Source organism: Hydra vulgaris, chromosome 03, assembly GCF_038396675.1.
Source record: "Hydra vulgaris chromosome 03, alternate assembly HydraT2T_AEP".
Taxonomy (NCBI): Eukaryota; Metazoa; Cnidaria; class Hydrozoa; order Anthoathecata; family Hydridae; genus Hydra; species Hydra vulgaris.
The window spans coordinates 52,977,797-52,995,797 of NC_088922.1; the positions used below are offsets into that span (position 1 = coordinate 52,977,797).

An 18,001-nucleotide genomic window follows, 5' to 3' on the forward strand; every position below is an offset into this window, starting at 1 on the left:
CGGTGCGAAGAGGGCGTGTGATGTGGGTGGGAGGGATGACACTCCTCAATGAATTTTTCGTTCATTTAGTCGGCAAATTTGACCCTTTTAGACAAGTCAGTCGGCAAACAATATAAAAATGGTTGCTTTCGACCCCCGTTAAAAATATAATTTAATGATTGTAACAACATTATTAAATTTAGTTAAAAATTTTTTTTTTTCTTAATCAGCTGAGGTTCATTTGTTGATCAGCTGAGGTTTATCTTAATCTGATAAAAACAGGTGAACTTTTACTTAATCGCAAATATCAAACAAGACATTTCACTGGCAGTTTTCTTGTTCAAAAAAACATCGTGCAATGGGGTTTCTTCATGACATGTCAGGCGCAGTGGCGGGTTCAGCGTTGTACACATCCCTTCCCCTCTCCTCCCCCGTGTTAAAAATATTTTCGGCAAAAACCCGTGTGGCACCCCCTCCCCACTTTAAATCTAGTCGCTACTTTCAAATATGTGTATGCATCAATATCTCCAGCAATGACGACTGAACCTTAAATGAAAGACGTACCTTCATTCTTAATAGAGAAGTAGATGACATCATATTTTCGTAACTTTTCTATACTCTACAAAATTGACTTGACTCATCCTTTAACATCTACTTATGATGAGAGAAGTTTCAGAAGACTAAAGATTATTAAAAATTATCTGTGATCAATAATGAAAAAACAATGTCTTTTTGGGTTGATATTAATTTTAATCAAATGTGAGCTTGCTGAGAGCATAGGCTTCGAATTATGAATAAACTTTTTTAATTTTACTTTAACCCAGCGGACACAGATGTCTGTAAGACGTCTATGAAACGTCTTAGAGTCGTCTGAATGCTTGTTTTCAGTAATATGTATAGTGTAAATATATTTTTAAATAACCAAACCATTGAAATAGATTTAAATGTTGGTTGTTGTTTTTTTTACGATAATTGTTAAGGTGGTAGGGATGCAAATAGACTACTTTCTGAAATTCGTCATTGTAACATTTTTTAGTTTAATAAAACTGTTAAATACATTAAGAGAAATAAATTTTTAACTTTTTTTTTAAAATAGAAAACCCATAATGGCGGAAAATGTGTTAATTTTGACCCTTACAAATGATGTTTTTGAAACATGATATCTTGATAAAACCATAAATAAAGCAAAATTAAAAATCTTTTTGCACATATGTATAATATTATATTATACTCCGGATGACTCTTAGGATTTGCTTAAATCATTTTATCTTAAGAGTTATTGAAGATTTTGAGAAAATATTACTTTTTTTCAACAAATGTTGATACAAATTGCTCCTAAACTGAATTTTTTATAAGATATCAAGTGTTTTATGTAAAATCTAAGGGTTATCCGGAGTATTAGATTATATTAAACACACATTCACAAAGTTTCAAGTCAAATGTTCAATTCTATTTTAAGTTATCATACTTTGAGTTATAGCAATTATGCAAAAAATTGAAAACAGAGAAAAATGCAAAACAAAAATAAAATGTTTAAAAAATAATCTCCTCAGTAAGAATCAGTTTGATATGAATCTACTGATTCTTTTTCAATAATTTTATCAAAAAATCCTTTGTTTCTGGCTCGCAGTCCTTTTCTACGCTTTTTCTCTGTATTCGTGAACTTCTTATCCATTTGCTTAATGCATGAATTATCTAACTTTGTTGCCACAGCCTTTGAAATTTGTCTTTTAAACCAAAATGTTCTAAAACCTTGAGCATTCATTTCCGACCATCATTAAAATAAATAATAGCTAAGTGTACACCCATATCTATGGTTTCCCTGCCAACAAATACAGTTTTTAGTAACTTCAACCATATAAGTCCATTTAGGGCCTCATTTGCATTCTGAGCTTTTCCATGCCAACATTTTTTTAAGAAATCCTCATCCATTAAATCCTAAAAAACGGGTAAAATAAAAATCTTTATCCAAAAAGGGATTGTATTGGAGGGTTTATAATCCTTTTTGCCCTTGGACCAGTACTTGCACCTATTGTTGGTATCTCGAGCGCAAAATTTGTAGCGCTCAACCATATTATTTGTGTTAGTGAAATGAAACAGTGTTGCACATACGGCTCTTTTCATAGCGGTAATATTGGAAAGGTTTGATCTTATTGCCATACCATAGCAATTTTGCATTGAATCAATGCATTTATCAGTCAGTTGACCTTTTCCAGAGACAGGAGTTTTCATACCCTTTAAAGATTTAACAAGGTTGTGTAATTGAATTCCTAATTGTTTCTCCACATGTCTAATGCATTCAAGCCTAATCGGTGTTAGACTATGTTTTACATATGGTTCAGATCTAATAACATCATTAAAAGATGAAGTATCAACATCACCAAAATATTCTTTGTAAATTATGTTTTGCTTAATAATTGACCGGTTAAATGTATTAACAACACCAGATGACTTCATCACACCAGAAGATTTTTCATGATTTATTTGACAATGGGGATCAATTTTCCATAACTCGTATTTATGAGAACCTTTTTTATTCTCCCACATTTTGCATTTAAAGCAGTGCTTTGACTTTAATACTTTATCTAAACACTTGCCACTTGATATAGTTACTACCCTATGCAAAGATGCCTATTCTACTTTTTGCCAGAAACTGTCAATAAAAACACATACACAAGTTATATTGTTTACTAAATCAATTTTTTGAGCTTCTTTAGCAGCACGCTCCTTACTACTCTCTGCAACATTTTTGTAGACGGTCATTAATTTCTTGTTCAACAGTTTAAAAGAAAATGATGCCATTGACTTCAAATTTATGATAGAGGAAAATATTTGCATAGATGAAAATCCACAACCTATTTCCCGAAAACCAATTACAGCTCGGGCATTTAATTACACCAATTACAATTACCGAAAAATTACAATTACCGAAAACCAATAACAGCTCGGGCATCAAATGTCTTGCGACCTTTAAAATCACTTTCTGGTTTGTAGGAAGTCTTAAGAGATGTATAAAAAGGTTTCATCCACTCACATATTGAACATTTTATAAGAATGAAATGTGCAACACCCATTCGCTTTAAATTTTAATAAATAACGTTGTTAGCATAACGTAAGCAGCGCAATTAGGACATGCAATAAGTTTACAAGAAATATTTGCAAATACATAGAAAGAAATAAGAAAAAGTCTTTAATATTATCAACTAAACTTTCTGAGTTAGACTGATGAACATTATCAAAAAACTGTCTTGCTGAGAATGATTGAAAAGATTTACCAATAGCACAAGATTTCATAGTAAACTTCGGTTGTTTTGAAGCAATACCATTCCATTTTCTTTTTTTGATGAGTTCTTTATATTTCTATTTTTGCTACTATCTTTGTGAAATTCCATTATATTAGTTATCAAAACTAATCTAAATTCAAAGACATACGGTTCTCTAAAGAATAAATTTTTGTAAATAATATAAAGAATAAAATGCTCAAGACAGTTATTACAACTTATTAGCTTATTTATCTGTCTAATTAATATTTGTAACTTCAAAGTATGGTGTTTAGACCGCTAACGACAGCACATACTGTTATTGTAAATGTTTTGAGAAAAATAAGACGTTAGCGTGGTCCATTTTAAACTCTTTTTTGAAATTTTAATCGGGGTTTTTACCAGTAATAAAATTTGATCTAAAAACCCTAAATACAAAAAATTTTGAATTTAGGACAATTTTTAGATCCCCCACAAAATATTGGAAGTTAGAATAACGGATTGCGCAGGTGTTGCGCAACTTTTTTATCCACTAATTGTTATAGTTGCTTAGTGAGGTTTACACAATTTAATTATTAACCTTTAAAAAACAATTTAATTATTAACCTTTAAAAAACGACTACTTGTACATATCCCACAAAAGATTTATTGAAATATTAAAAAATATTTTTTTGTTGAAAATTAATTTCTTTGAGAAATATGCATCTTTAAAGCTGTTTCGATGCTTTTCCACAACTTGAGCAAGTTTTTCTTTCCTACTGGATCAAAATATTTGTCTTTGATGTCTCCTATAAGTTTGATACCTCGCTCTGCAATATCTTCGACACAAGAAAGATTGCATACAAATTTTTTTGCGGCGTTAAAATCCTCAAATTTGTTCCAACGTTCTGGTGGAACGTTTAGTCATTCTTGGGGTCTGTTTAATTTTAACAAATGAAAAAGCAACCATGCCAATAAAAGACGATAAAAAAAGTTTTTCTTCGTCGCGCCAAATAATAATCGGCGTCTTCGGTTTATATGGAATAAATACTTTAGGTCTTGGTAAGTTTTTAAGTTTCTGACCCATCATAGTCTTTTATGCAAAGCTCACAGAGTCGTCGAACAAGGAAAAGACTTCTAGCTCCTTAGATAAGTATCCAAGGTGTCTTTCAAAAGACTTGATGGTTTTCTCTGCTCTTTCAAGGTCGATTGATTTAAATTTCCTCATTAAATAAAAGAAATGCAGGTCATTAGCTGGAGCAGCAGAAGTAATAGCAGATTGAAGAAAGTACTTTGCGTAAAAAAGACAACTGTACTCAGCCATCCTCTCAACCTTTCTTGCTTCTTCATCAGTAAGTTCAAAAGTACGAGATAGTAGGAATATTTTTGTATAATAAATGGCTTTTGACATCCACCTTGCATGAAGATCAGAATCAGCATACCGAATGCGGAAACCTCTTTTAATATGTCCCCCGAAAAAAAATAGAGTAAGCTCCACTAGTTCGCGATAGTCCTCACGAGGAAATGTTTTTCTTTCCAAGAAATCCATTGCCCATTTCTTTACTTCAAATGCTTGTTGAAATAAAAAACTATTTTGATCATGAGGCCAATTCCACACTCTAAGTTCTTTTATATTCTTGTTAAGGTTATGAAATTCTTCTTTAAACCTTTTAAACAACTGAACTCTTGGTGATTTGTTCAGACCAGAAACAGCATTGGATGTTGCTTTTATAAAGAGCTTTGGAATATGATGTCTACATTCAAGTCGGAGAAGAGAACGACCAATTTGCTTCTCAACTAGAATTGCAGCTCCATTATATGCTCCACTGTTTGCAGATGTTGTATCATAGACAAGTGCAACAACAGATGCTTTTCATTGTTATTTACCAACTAGGTTCATCACTAAACAGCATTGCGTTTGACCAGTTCCGTCAGCAATTTTAGGAGTACCTAGCAATTTAGGAGGTGGCCCTGCATACACAGCAAGTCGCTCTTCCTTTTTTCCAGTAGCTTGCTTGAAAATTTTTCCATCCCAATGAATTTCCAAATATTCAGGTGGAATCCAAGTTTCTTCAATTAATTTAGCTTCTTCAATTCTGTTAGCTGACCTTGCTCTATGAACTGATGATTTAGAAAGTGTAACATCATTTAAAGCTGCTCCACCTAATGCTAAAGTCTTACCCAAAATAAGTAGTTGTTGCCTTTCACTAAACCGGATCCATCAGAAACTGTACACGTTTCTTTTAATAGTTCTCTTTTTGAAATTTTCATCGTTACCGCTGATTTGCAATGATGTTTTTTTTTCTCTTTTGCTGAAAAGCTTTTATCTCTTTCATCTTCTTCCGTAATATCTGAAGAAAATTCTTCGTGACTTTATTGTTATCAGTAATGGTTAAACATTTGATTTGCTGTTTCTTAATATGAAGCAATTCCTTTCTTGTCTTTCTTTCCTGACACTGTAGTTTGATGTAGCGTTGTCGCTCTTTTTCAGCAAGTATTTTGTCAACTCCAGCCATTGAGCCCACTTGAGAAAACTTTCGTTGGCTTTTTAGAAATTCCCAGTCGATAAGCCACTCGTCTTTACCAGAGTGTTTCAGCAATGTGTAAGTGTCTGTATGTGACATATCAAACAGACTGTCCAGTTTAATTGTAAAAGATGAAGCTTCTTGCTTTACTTTTCTTTCTTGTCTTCTGCTTTCGGGAATTTTTTTCAGTGTTTCATATTCTTTTACCAAACGGACAATTTGATCAGCACAGTCCTTCTTGTTATGCTTCGTTGGAATACGATCAGGTAACCATAAGTTTTCAACAATTTCACTGACTAGATGATTTGTAAAGAGTCTTGTTTCTTTTCTAAGATTGTTTTCTCTCTCAAAAAGATATTTTTGCAATATAGCTCTTTTCAATGGTAGCTTTCCTCCTTTGAAAGTTTTCTAAAGAAAAACCAACAATCCAATGATTTAAACGAGATGAACGTCTACTTTTTTTATCGGCAATATTTTTGTTTATAGCAACAGCTGGAATATGTATCAAATGTAGTGAACGTTTTTTTCCTGATCTAAGTACTGACTCTTCTGCATCAATAGATACATCATTTCCAAAACTTGTACTAGGCCTACCAATCTTCTTTAGTATGGGAGCCTTTGTCGTGGTTTAATACAAGACTGAAGCTTGTAATATAAGCGCTGGTATTGAATATACGTTTAGATATATACTTTGCAACATTAAAATGATACTGAATGAGATTCTTTTAAAACGTTGTAAATTAAACTTATTAACGTTGCGGCATGTTTTTAAGAACTATTGTTGGCTCAAGTGAATTAAGACTTAATGACTTCCTTAAATGCAATTTCACAATATTAAATTCATAATGGAACGAAAGTATCGATACTATAATGTTTGAATTGTATTGGAATAAGAGTAAACCAAACTGAATTATGTTACGCAATATCTGTGATGTTTTAAAACAAATCTCTTGTGGGATAAGTACAATAAGTCATAAATTTAAAAATTTTTGTAGAATTATTCCTTAGTGATTGTCAAATAAATTTTGATAACCCCATTAAGAAAAAATAACAGTTTGTTAGTAAAAGCTTTGTGCAACACTTGCGCAATCCATTACTTGAACTTCCAATGTCTTGTGGGGGATGAAAAATTCGTTCTAAATTCGAAATTTTTGGTATTTAGCGTTTTTAGATATAATGTCATCACTAGTAAAAACCCTGATTAAAATTTCGAAAAAAAGTTTAAAATGGACTACCCTAATTTATTATGAGGGGAGAATAAAGAAAATACTTCTGTTTATGATAACTAGAGACGTTGCTAATGGGCTCTGATAAGAGTGTTTTAGATGTCTTAGACGTACGTATATTTATGATAAAACTTTAGATTGTTTAGTGTCTTAGACATACCTAATAGTTATGATAAAAGGCACATAAAAGCATCGATAAAAAATATTTATCACAAGTGCGATTCTCAAAAACAAATTTCTGGGAGTTAATGTGCCACCCTCAACCCCTGTTGTCTCTACTCATCCTCCTGGCCAGACAACGACGCTAAATCAATCAAAACTCAATCCGCCACTCGTCGGACGACGTTTGGACAACTCAGTTCTTGACAAAACAATAAAAAAGCAAACCTCAATTTAGACTTTTTTTTTATTTTTATTTCATCGGTCATTTACTTCACTAGACATTTAGCTAAAGGTCTTAGAAAAAAAAAACACTATCTTCCATTAATTACCAGTAATCTCCGTTGCATAATCATACCTATTATTAGCATGTTGTGGCATCCCAGTAGGCACAGGACGTAAAAAAGACGTCTTTTAAACGTCTTTTGAACGTTTTGGACGTCTTTTAAACGTTCAAAAGACGTCTTATTTAGGTCCTGTGCCCACTGGGATGCATGTTCAACCACAAAATGATCGTATGAAAATAAGGTTTCAAAAGTATATTATTTTGCAATAGATTCAAGTGGAAATCTAAAATGATGGATATTGTCAAAAAAAAACTGCCCTAGCAATCAAAAATACTTTAAGTTTAGAAAAATAGATTTTGATTATTATGTTAGTTTTGACTCTAAGACCAAATATCCTTTATACAAGGGTTCCTTTATTTTTGTACAGGTGCTAAATTTTGTAAGGAATCATATTCAAAACATAACTTAAAATATTCAATTTTTGCATTTGAATTGTTTTTGATTTGAAGGACAGTATATATATATATATATATATATATATATATATATATATATATATATATATATATATATATATATATATATATATATATATATATATATATATATATATATATATATATACACTGTTTGTAATCATGTGCATCATCATAAGTACATTTTTTTTTCATCGTTATAAGTACTTTTTTTTTCACAAATTATCTTATTAACTTCATGTCTACAAGTTTTTTGTAGTATTTTCTCACTTTGCCTGATTTTTATAACATTTCATGGCTTAATGAATAAATTAAAAAAGAATCGTTTATTATTATTTATTTTTTTTTCAAAAATTTTGCTTTAATTTTTTTTTTGAAGGAAAAAGTTATAATGAGAGAGTATATCTTTTGAAGAGGAGGCTGAATAAGTGCGAATTTCATAACTGCGAATCTGCATAAGTGCGAAGCAGTTGCAAAGACTGGCATAAGTGCGAACTGGCACAAGCGCGAACTGGCATAAGTGCGCCGAAAGAATTTGCAAACATTGGCATAAGTGCGAACTGGCATAAGTGCGAACTGGCATATGTGCGAATCAATTGCAAAAACTGGCATAAGTGCGAACTGGCACAAGCGCGAACTGGCATAAGTGCGCCGAAAGAATTTGCAAACATTGGCATAAGTGCGAACTGGCATAAGTGCGAACTGGCATATGTGCGAATCAATTGCAAAAACTGGCATAAGTGCGAACTGGCACAAGCGCGAACTGGCATAAGTGCGCCAAAAAAATTTGCAAACATTGGCATAAGTGCGAATTGGCATAAGTGCGAACTGGCATAAGTGCGAATTGGCATAAGTGCGAACTTGCCAATTCGCCACTTATGCCAATTTGCACTTATGCCAATGTTTGCAAATTCTTTCGGCGCACTTATGCCAGTTCGCGCTTGTGCCAGTTCGCACTTATCCCAGTTTTTGCAATTGTTTCGCACTTATGCCAGTTCGCACTTATGCCAATGTTTGCAAATTCTTTTGGCGCACTTATGCCAGTTCGCGCTTGTGCTAGTTTGCACTTATGCCAGTTTTTGCAAGTGATTCGCACTTATGCCAGTTTGCGCTTGTGCCAGTTCGCACTTATGCCAGTTCGCACTTATGCCAGTCGCACTTATGCAGATTCGCAGTTATGAAATTCGCACTTATTCAGTCGCCCCCTTTTGAATAGTCAATCAAAATGAAGAAAAGGATTTGGGTTTAAAATCGGATTTATTTAAAAACCGAAACAGTTCTTCTTTTAAAATATCATGACTAGTAACAAAGCACTCTCGATATACCCAATAATATCTCAATTGTTGCCAAAAAAAATACAAACGGTTGAGTTCGTCAAGTAAGATTTTACTTAGTAGACTGAGTGTAGTTAACGTGTCAAAAGAACAAATTTAAGAAGTGAAAATGAGGCAGAAACACTTCTTTATGCTGGTCAAGTAGCGCGGTGTGAAAAAGGCAATGTTGGTGGAGAGTATGTGCTCAAGGATATTATGTGGTCCCAGCACCTGTTAATAAACAACATAAGGCTATTAGAAATAGCTGAGACAAAATATTTAAAACTAGCTTCGGGAAAAGTTTTTTACGTTCGTAGAAACATCATCAACACAAAAATATAACTAAAAGTGAAAGTTTTAAATAACTCTAACCATGTTACTCTATCAATAAAAAAAAAGCAATGCTAATGCTTACCACGTCACTGAAACTTTTGCGGAAATTAAACTAAAAGCTATATTGGACTATGCTGCTAAGTGTTTTGTTTTTTATTTTTAAAACGAGCCAGCAAGGGTAAAACCAGAAAATTTAACAACATATTTATAAAACACTAAAAAAAAAAATTTAGCATAGTTGTCTGTAATATTGATGTCATCAATGGACTGTTGCTAACATTAGACGCATATCTGAGTAGTATAAGTCTTAAAGCTTTTAAAAAAACCAAACCTTTTAGGTCTGAAACCAAGGAAGTTTTATTGCCCTATGAAGAGAACAACACTAAAGAAAATGGGTAGAAAGCGTTTTATATTTTATAATTAATGTTTTAAAACTAATATAAGTATTTTTATAGTATTGAAAATAAATTAATGAAATTAATTTTTTTTTTTTTTTCTTTTTCACTTATTCTTCTGATTGGACTGCTTTAAACTCATAATTATAGTTTGAATATAATTTTTTTATGGTTATTAGTTTATTAAAATAAAAACAAAGCGAATATAACAAATAAAAAGTTTTAATCTACTTTTTCAGTCATATACTATGCAATTACTCTGAAAACGGTAAGAGCTTAAATTAAAGTTATTGCAAAAATGATGTGAAAATAAAGTTATATGCCTAGATAACAGGCTCATCGTTGCCCGCCATATTTTATATCAGCTATCGTTGGCCCAAATGACGTTGACACAATGTAAGAACTGCAAAGTTATATTCGTCTAAAGTCTTTTTTTTATCATAATGAAAGCAACTATTCTGTTTTACAAAAGTCAACATTTTCATTTTTATCTTTTTTTCCTATAGTTAAAGCTTGTTTTATTTTTGTTCAAGCTGGGGCGGATCACAGTTACGAGAAAACTAATAAAAAGCTACAACGAACATTTACATAATACATCTATGTTAAATGAGAAATAAAAAATACAACGACAACAATAATAATTGTAATACCGGTTTTTGTATTTAATCTGGCGGTTTTCTGCGCGAATCTGGTGGTTTTTTTCATTTAATCTGGCGGTTTTTTGCATTCAATCAGACAGTTTTTCTTTACCATAGTAAATAACTTTCCTTTTATTGCTTCATTTAATTTAATTTCCTTAAATACAATTTAAGCCCGTTTTCTCTTTAATTTTTTAAAACTCTAAATGAATAACGCACGAAGACAACTCTCAGAAATTAATGTTGAAGTAAGAAGTTTGATCATTAATCTTGTGATTAACGAAGGGAAAAGTGTAAAAGAAGTATCGGAACTCATGCATAGCAGTGAGACTTCCATACAACGCCTGGTCCATTGATATATCTCAGCAGGTAATATCAATCCTGGTATTAGAGGTGGTTTTCGACAGTCAGGTTGTGCTGAGGAAATAAGAAATAAGATACATGAGTTAATTGGAGATAACAGAAACTTTAATCTACATCCCATTTGACACACGGACGTCCATAGTACGTCCAAAGACGTCAAAAATAGTCCGTGAACGTCCACTGGACGTACCAAATGCAACGACTTTCGTCCGTCCATTTTGGACCTATAAAGTACGACCAAGGACGTCTAAAACAGTCCGTTCGGTGGTCCACAATAGACGCTTTTATTCGTCTATAAAAAATAGAGTCTTGATATAAGAAATGAAGTCTTTTTTTTTCCCACAAAGCCTAAATTTAATACAAACGTGTTTTTGAGATTCAACACGAGTGACAAACCTCATTAGGATAATAATAAGATTTTTAACTGGAATATGTGGAATATTTTTTATTACTAATTATTTAAGCGATTCATAACATGCATTATATAATATACGGGTCAGGGTAACAACATCAGTTTTTGCCTTGTCTGATAACATCTATCTATCACATCTGTAAATATAATAACATCTGTCCAACAACATCTGAAATTTAATTGATATCTAATAACATCTGTTCAACAACATCTGAAATTTTATTGGTGTCTATTAACATCTGTGCAAAAATTAAATTAATATTACAAGATGTAGTTACATCTTTTAAATTATCAAAGTGTAATAACATCTGTGCAACTGCATCAATAGATTTTAAGATGAAGTTATTTTAAGATGAATTAACTAATAATGCAATATTTCATCCAGATGTTATTAAATATAGAATTTTTTTTAGATGTAACTACATCTGGAAAAAATAATTAACTAATACTGCATTATTTTAACCAGATGTAGTTACATAAAGGATTTTTTTCAGATGTAATTAAATCTGGAGAAAATTCTTCCAGACGTTACTGAACTTGGAGAAAAATTACCAGATGTAGTTACATCTTTCTAAAGATGTTGTTAGAGGTCGTTGAATTATCAGATAATATTGGAAAGATGTTATTAGAGTAAAAGAAAAAGACAGATGTGTCAAGATCATCTGTCAAAAGTGACAGATGATCTTGGACTACACCACAGAAATTGATGGACAGATGTAGTAATCTTTTACCCATTATAAAATTGATGCAAATTTTAAAACCGCCAAATTGAATGCAAAAAACCGCCAGATTAAATAAAAAACCCCACCAGATTCGTGCAAAAGATCACCAGATTAAATGCAAAAACCGGTAATGGTTATTATAACAGAAAAATAATATGTTATAATATTTAAAGTAACAACTAGAACTAAAAATAGAAATAATAATAAATAAATAAAAAACTAACAATAGAAAATAACAAATAATTATATATACGAGAAAAGTAATTAAATGAAAAATAAAATTCAGATAAACAAATATCCGTACCAAAAAAATTACATAAATGAGAATATATTTTTACCTAATAAATTCTCATAGATATATACTACTCCGACATTAAATTGTATCAAATTCAAATTCTATCGAATTCGATTGTATCAAATAAAACCGACGAACACAACACAAATACAACAAATCACAACGTTAAATCATTAAGTCATTATTTTTTAATGCAACTTTTAGACATAAAAGTATTTTTGCTATTTTTATTCAAGCACTAATAAGCTATATTGACCCTGAACTATTTTTATTATTGTTGTCATTAATTTTGTTATTATTTCAAATGTTTTTTTTGTTGTTGTTTTTGTAAATAATTTTCTTCATCTAAGAAATATAGTTTTTTGATGAAGAAACTGCTGTATTTTAAATTTTTGAAATTTTTTGCAGGTACTCAAAAACGATTCGTAAAAAAATTTTGTTCTTTAATTGCATAATGAAGACAATTTAGAATCATTTTGAGCGCATTGAAAAAGTATTAAAACTTTTAAATAGTTTAATTCTTTTGTTGTACGTTGTAGTTAATTAAGGTAAAACTGAAACTAAAAATACTTGTATAACATATTTATACTATATTATGTATAACATCAAACTGAGCGGCTGAGTTTTGTGTCAAGGTAGTATTTTTCTATGGCTTCAACAACAATTTTTTTTTTTGTTATAACGCAACGCTTGGAAGTTTTGAAATCACAACTTGAAAAAGTTCAAAAATGCGTGTTTATTGCTCAAGACGTTAGAACAAATTTTGACCATTTTGAAGAAGAAGCTGTGACATTGTTGGGCCCTAGTAAGTACTCTGCTGACTATAAATAAAAAAGGAAGCGCACAAACACAAACATATAATAATATATATTGTCATATAGCAATGTTATATGCCAATATTTAAGAGCAGTATTTCAATACTGTATTTATATTACCTGGATTAAAAGCTGTTCTGACAATATATTTAAAACATGTAACTTATTAGAGCCCCAGTGAAATTTATAAACTTTGTTGTAGTAAACTCATTGCTTTTTTCCCTCAAAACTTTTGTGATCACAAAGTTGATCGCCTCTTGAAAAACTTTTAAAAATCTTTTATTTAAGAAATAGAAAAAACTTTATGCGAAAATATTTTTCTTTAATTCAATTCTTGAATTTAATAACCCCACTTTTCACATCATCTTAGAGATACAAGTCAATTGAATGTTAGACATCAAAATTACTTCAACTTTTATTGCAAAAGTTATTTATCACTATAAATTTTCTGTGCCTTATGGACCGGACAACATTCTTGTCACAGTCATGCAAAAGCACTCTCTTCAATACTCTTCAAACTATTTAACTATTGTTTAACTTGATCTCATTTTCCTGCTAGTAAGTAATAACATTAGCAGAGATAGTTAGCCGGAGCTAGGATACATTATATATTTAACTAAATATGCGTGGCATGCATACTACTTTAAATATTACATATAGCATGAATATAAAGTATGCATATATACAAGTAGTACAATAATGTAATATACTACATTATATATTATTTTTTTAAGTATATTAATAATTTAATAAACATATATATCTATATAAAATTGTATATAAACATCGCTACAAACATTTATATTTTATGATAACGCAAAATTTATCATTTTAATTTTTTTCGTCTTTTCATAATTCGCAGACCTGATCATTTAACGGAAATATGTCGTAGTCAACAAAATATCATACAAACGCTATAATATTTTAAAATTGCCTTAACTACACTGAGAGTAAAAAAGTTATTATTTTGAACAAAAAATGTCAAAATATGGATCATTACCACTAACTTTCCATTCTTGTTAGATTTACTTATAATTAAAAAAACAATAAAAAGTACTTGTCCCAAGTAACCCCACTTCAAGGTGTTACTTGGAACAATGGCTTAGTTCAAGTTCAAGAAACCTTTTCTTTAGATTTACTTGGTTTAATCAAAATGTTTTAAAAAAAAACAATGAATGTCAATATACTAACTCAAAACACAATGCAAAAAACCATTTTTGGTGGATATTTATTGAAAAAAACGATAATAATATAACACTTAATACATATAAATAGAAACTGGAGTTTATCAAATAGTTGATAAACTCAAATTTCCCTTATCAAAACCACACTTTTCCTATGTAATCTTTATGACAAAGATTATAAACTATGGTTATAAAATACTTACTGAAAAACTTCAGGGACAGAAGTTTTTTTGTTTGAGAAAAGTCTTAAATTTATCTACATTTTTTTAAATTTTCTGAATACTGAAGAAAAACACTGTTAATAAACTTTGATCTAACTCTACTATCTTAAAATGAGTACTTTTTATAATCAATAAACTCTTATGATATGCTCCCAAGCCACCACCAAATATAACAGAATTATATTTTTTATTATATCTTTAACACAGCTTATATATCAAAAATGCCTCATTTCTATAAGTATTTTTCATGGCCGACGCCACGGGGAATGGGGGGGGGGGGCAAGAAGCACGGTCCCACCCCCACTTTTTTTTAGAAACTGATGATTGTGTTCCCCCTCTCTATTTCAAAACCCGTAAATTTAGTAAAAAAAACGAAACTTTTATTTAACTACAACGTATATTAGTGATGTACACATTAACTTGTGAGAAGCGTATGTACTCCTCTAACTAGAAAATAAAAATAAGCTTTAAGAGTTAAAAAAGTATAAAAACTGATACTATTTCAAATAATAGAAGCTAGTATTAAATATTTTTAGTTATTTAGTCTAACTTTTTTATAATTTATAAACCTTTGTAAAATTCTTATAAGTAGCACTTCAGTACGATCACCTAATATTCGTATTATCAAAATAGAGTATCCATTTTCTCAAAGAAAGGGGTGCAAAACTATATGTTGTACATGGTGGATTGATGAAACCTGAAACATGATTTGATTGACACACTTCTAATCAAGATAACTAGGATTAAAATGTTTTTTATCACAGAAAAAATTGAACTAGAGTATCTATTTTTATAAATAATGTGGCGCGCAACTATTTGTTGTACATGGTGGTTTAATAAAACCTGAAACATAATTTGATTGAAATTTAGATCTTCTAGTCAAGATAACATTAGCGTGAAAAGTTACCGCGCCACACGCAGAAAAATATGTGCATTTTTTAAAATATCCGGCCGGATATTAGATAACCGGATAATAAAAAGTTATCCGGCCGGATATTTTCTATTAATTTAAGCATTGTCAAACATATTGTCACGATAAAAATTCTAAAATAAAAAGTTTTGTTTGGTAGCGTTTTAAAAAAAATTGTTCTTCTGAATCTGTTTGTATGTAGAAATCAAACAAGCAGGGGATCTAATAAATCTGGCCTTAAATCGTTTTTAAAACTCCACTGCACAACCAAGTCAAAAATATTTAAATTTTAATTGTTTAAAAAGGGAAGAAAAAAAATTTATCCTTCAACCTCTTCAACTCCATAAGATTGTTCAAAAAATAACATCTTAATTGTAAGGAAAATAAATTTATAAATGAGTAATAAAATCTGTATTTCTTGTGCACAGTTAATTCTAATTTATTTGAACTATACAATTTGATTTTTTTTTGAACCTACTAACATTAGTTATTTTAAATGATTAACACTTTACGATTTGTGTTCTAGGTTCTCTCATTCTGTTAATTTGTTAATTACCAAATGGTTTGATCAGGTCTAAACTGAGTATCTTTAAGACTGCAGTAATTGTTAAAAATGTTGTTTTCTTATTATTTCTTAACACGAAATACCGGCATATCCAACCAGATTTTATTATCAGGCCGGATACTGAATACAGGATAATATATAAAGAAGCCCCGGATATTCGGCCATATTCTATCCGGGACGCTTCTAAATATGTGTTTGTAGAACGTCGAGTATAGTTGGGGACAACGACTTCTGCTTTGGTTTGGGAAGAGATGATTGAGATAATCTAAAGAGAGTATGTCAATATCTAACAAGGCACAATATTACACTAATTAGTTACAACAAAGTTGTAAGCATAATATTTAATATTGTTATGTTATTTTTATATTTTGTTGATTATAATTTGTAAATACTATTGCAAATTTCCTTGAAATATTATAGCTTTAATATTTAATACAATATTTCGAAATATATTTGATTTGATCTGACTTTGCTTCATCATTGATTATTTCAAAAAGCAAGTATTAAACTGCTGTGCGTATAACATTTAACTGGTTAAATGTTATACTGCTGTGCGTATAACATTTAACCAGCAGCTGTACATGAACGTATGCAAAAAAGTCTCTACAAAAATTTTGATGCCATAAACTGGTGGTGCTTAGGCCCATTTTGCATTTTAACGTGTAGTGCATGAAAACCACAAAATTTTTTTCCTCAAACATCAAGCACTGTTAGAAGTGTAATGAAATGATAGTTAAAGCACACAATTGAAAACGAATCACTTAAAGTAATTTTTGGAGGATTTAAATGCTTGGTTGGTCCAAAGTCACCCCAACACAAAGTTCAGCTAAAATGTATAAAAAACTTAGGTACGAAATCAACAAAGTTATGATTCAAATTCATATTAACTTTTTTGCTTAATTCTTAAAATATTTTTTATTAGGCAAAAATGTTTCCTACTGCTGTACGTTATTTTAATATGAAAGAGGAAGATGACTCAATAATTGGTTTTCCTAATAACTTTTAAGAGCAAAAGGGGAGAGACTGTAAATTAAGTTTAAGCACTAATCAAATCATCAATAATTAATGTTGATTTAAATATAAACTACATGACCTCATTTTCGGCAGATAATGCTCTGGTAAATTTTGTCTGTCAAACTTCAGTATATATAAAGCTTCGGAAATTGAACCCAAAGCTATTAAGTGGTAATTGTAACTGCCAGGTTCTCCACAATACGGTCAAATATGTATCGAAAATGATGTCATTTGATGTGGAAAACATTGGGTTTTAAAGTATACAGCAAATTTTTAGTTAAATATAAAACAATTAGATTAGATTTAAATTTGCAATGTGTTTCCATTATTAATGACTGTGTTGCAACAAGCGCGTATTTAAAAGTTGATACCGAACCATTAGGTGGCAATTTATTTCACGAGCTATGCTCATTAAATGACAGCTAATTGTATTACCAAGAACAAAAAACAGGAAAAAAGCAATGGACAATTGAGGGCGCTAATACTGAAGGAAGGAAAACATCCCGTACTTCCGATGTTAGTTTAATATTTATTAAGCATTCCTAACTCCTTCGTTGAAAGAATTTTTTCAGTAACGGGTTCCATGTAGAGCATAAAAATAACCGTTTAACGCCTGACCATGTTAAAGTACTATATAACTTTACGAAATTATATTGTTTAAATTTTGTTGAAACTATAGATTGTACAGGGCTTCATGATAAGATCTATTTGATCTTCTTGAAGTCTTTCCATTAATCTTTTATTTATATTGTATATATTGTAAAGAATTGTTGGTGTAAAAAAAAAAAATACCCGAATTAATATTTGTACCAAATTAAAAACTAAATCCGAATTATTTTGCGCAGTAGCAGCAGGAAACAAAAAGCTTTTAAAAACAGCTAGAAGCAATAAAAAAATACAGCGTCAAGGATAAATAATAAAATTTATTCT

General features: G+C 30.6%; 1 protein-coding gene across 1 annotated transcript in view; it reads left to right on the forward strand.

The window, feature by feature from the left end:
• Window positions 1-18,001, forward strand: part of LOC100201910 (PC3-like endoprotease variant A) — a 99,276-nt gene that overhangs the window by 18,079 nt on the left and 63,196 nt on the right. The gene's annotated exons all lie outside the window — the stretch shown is intronic.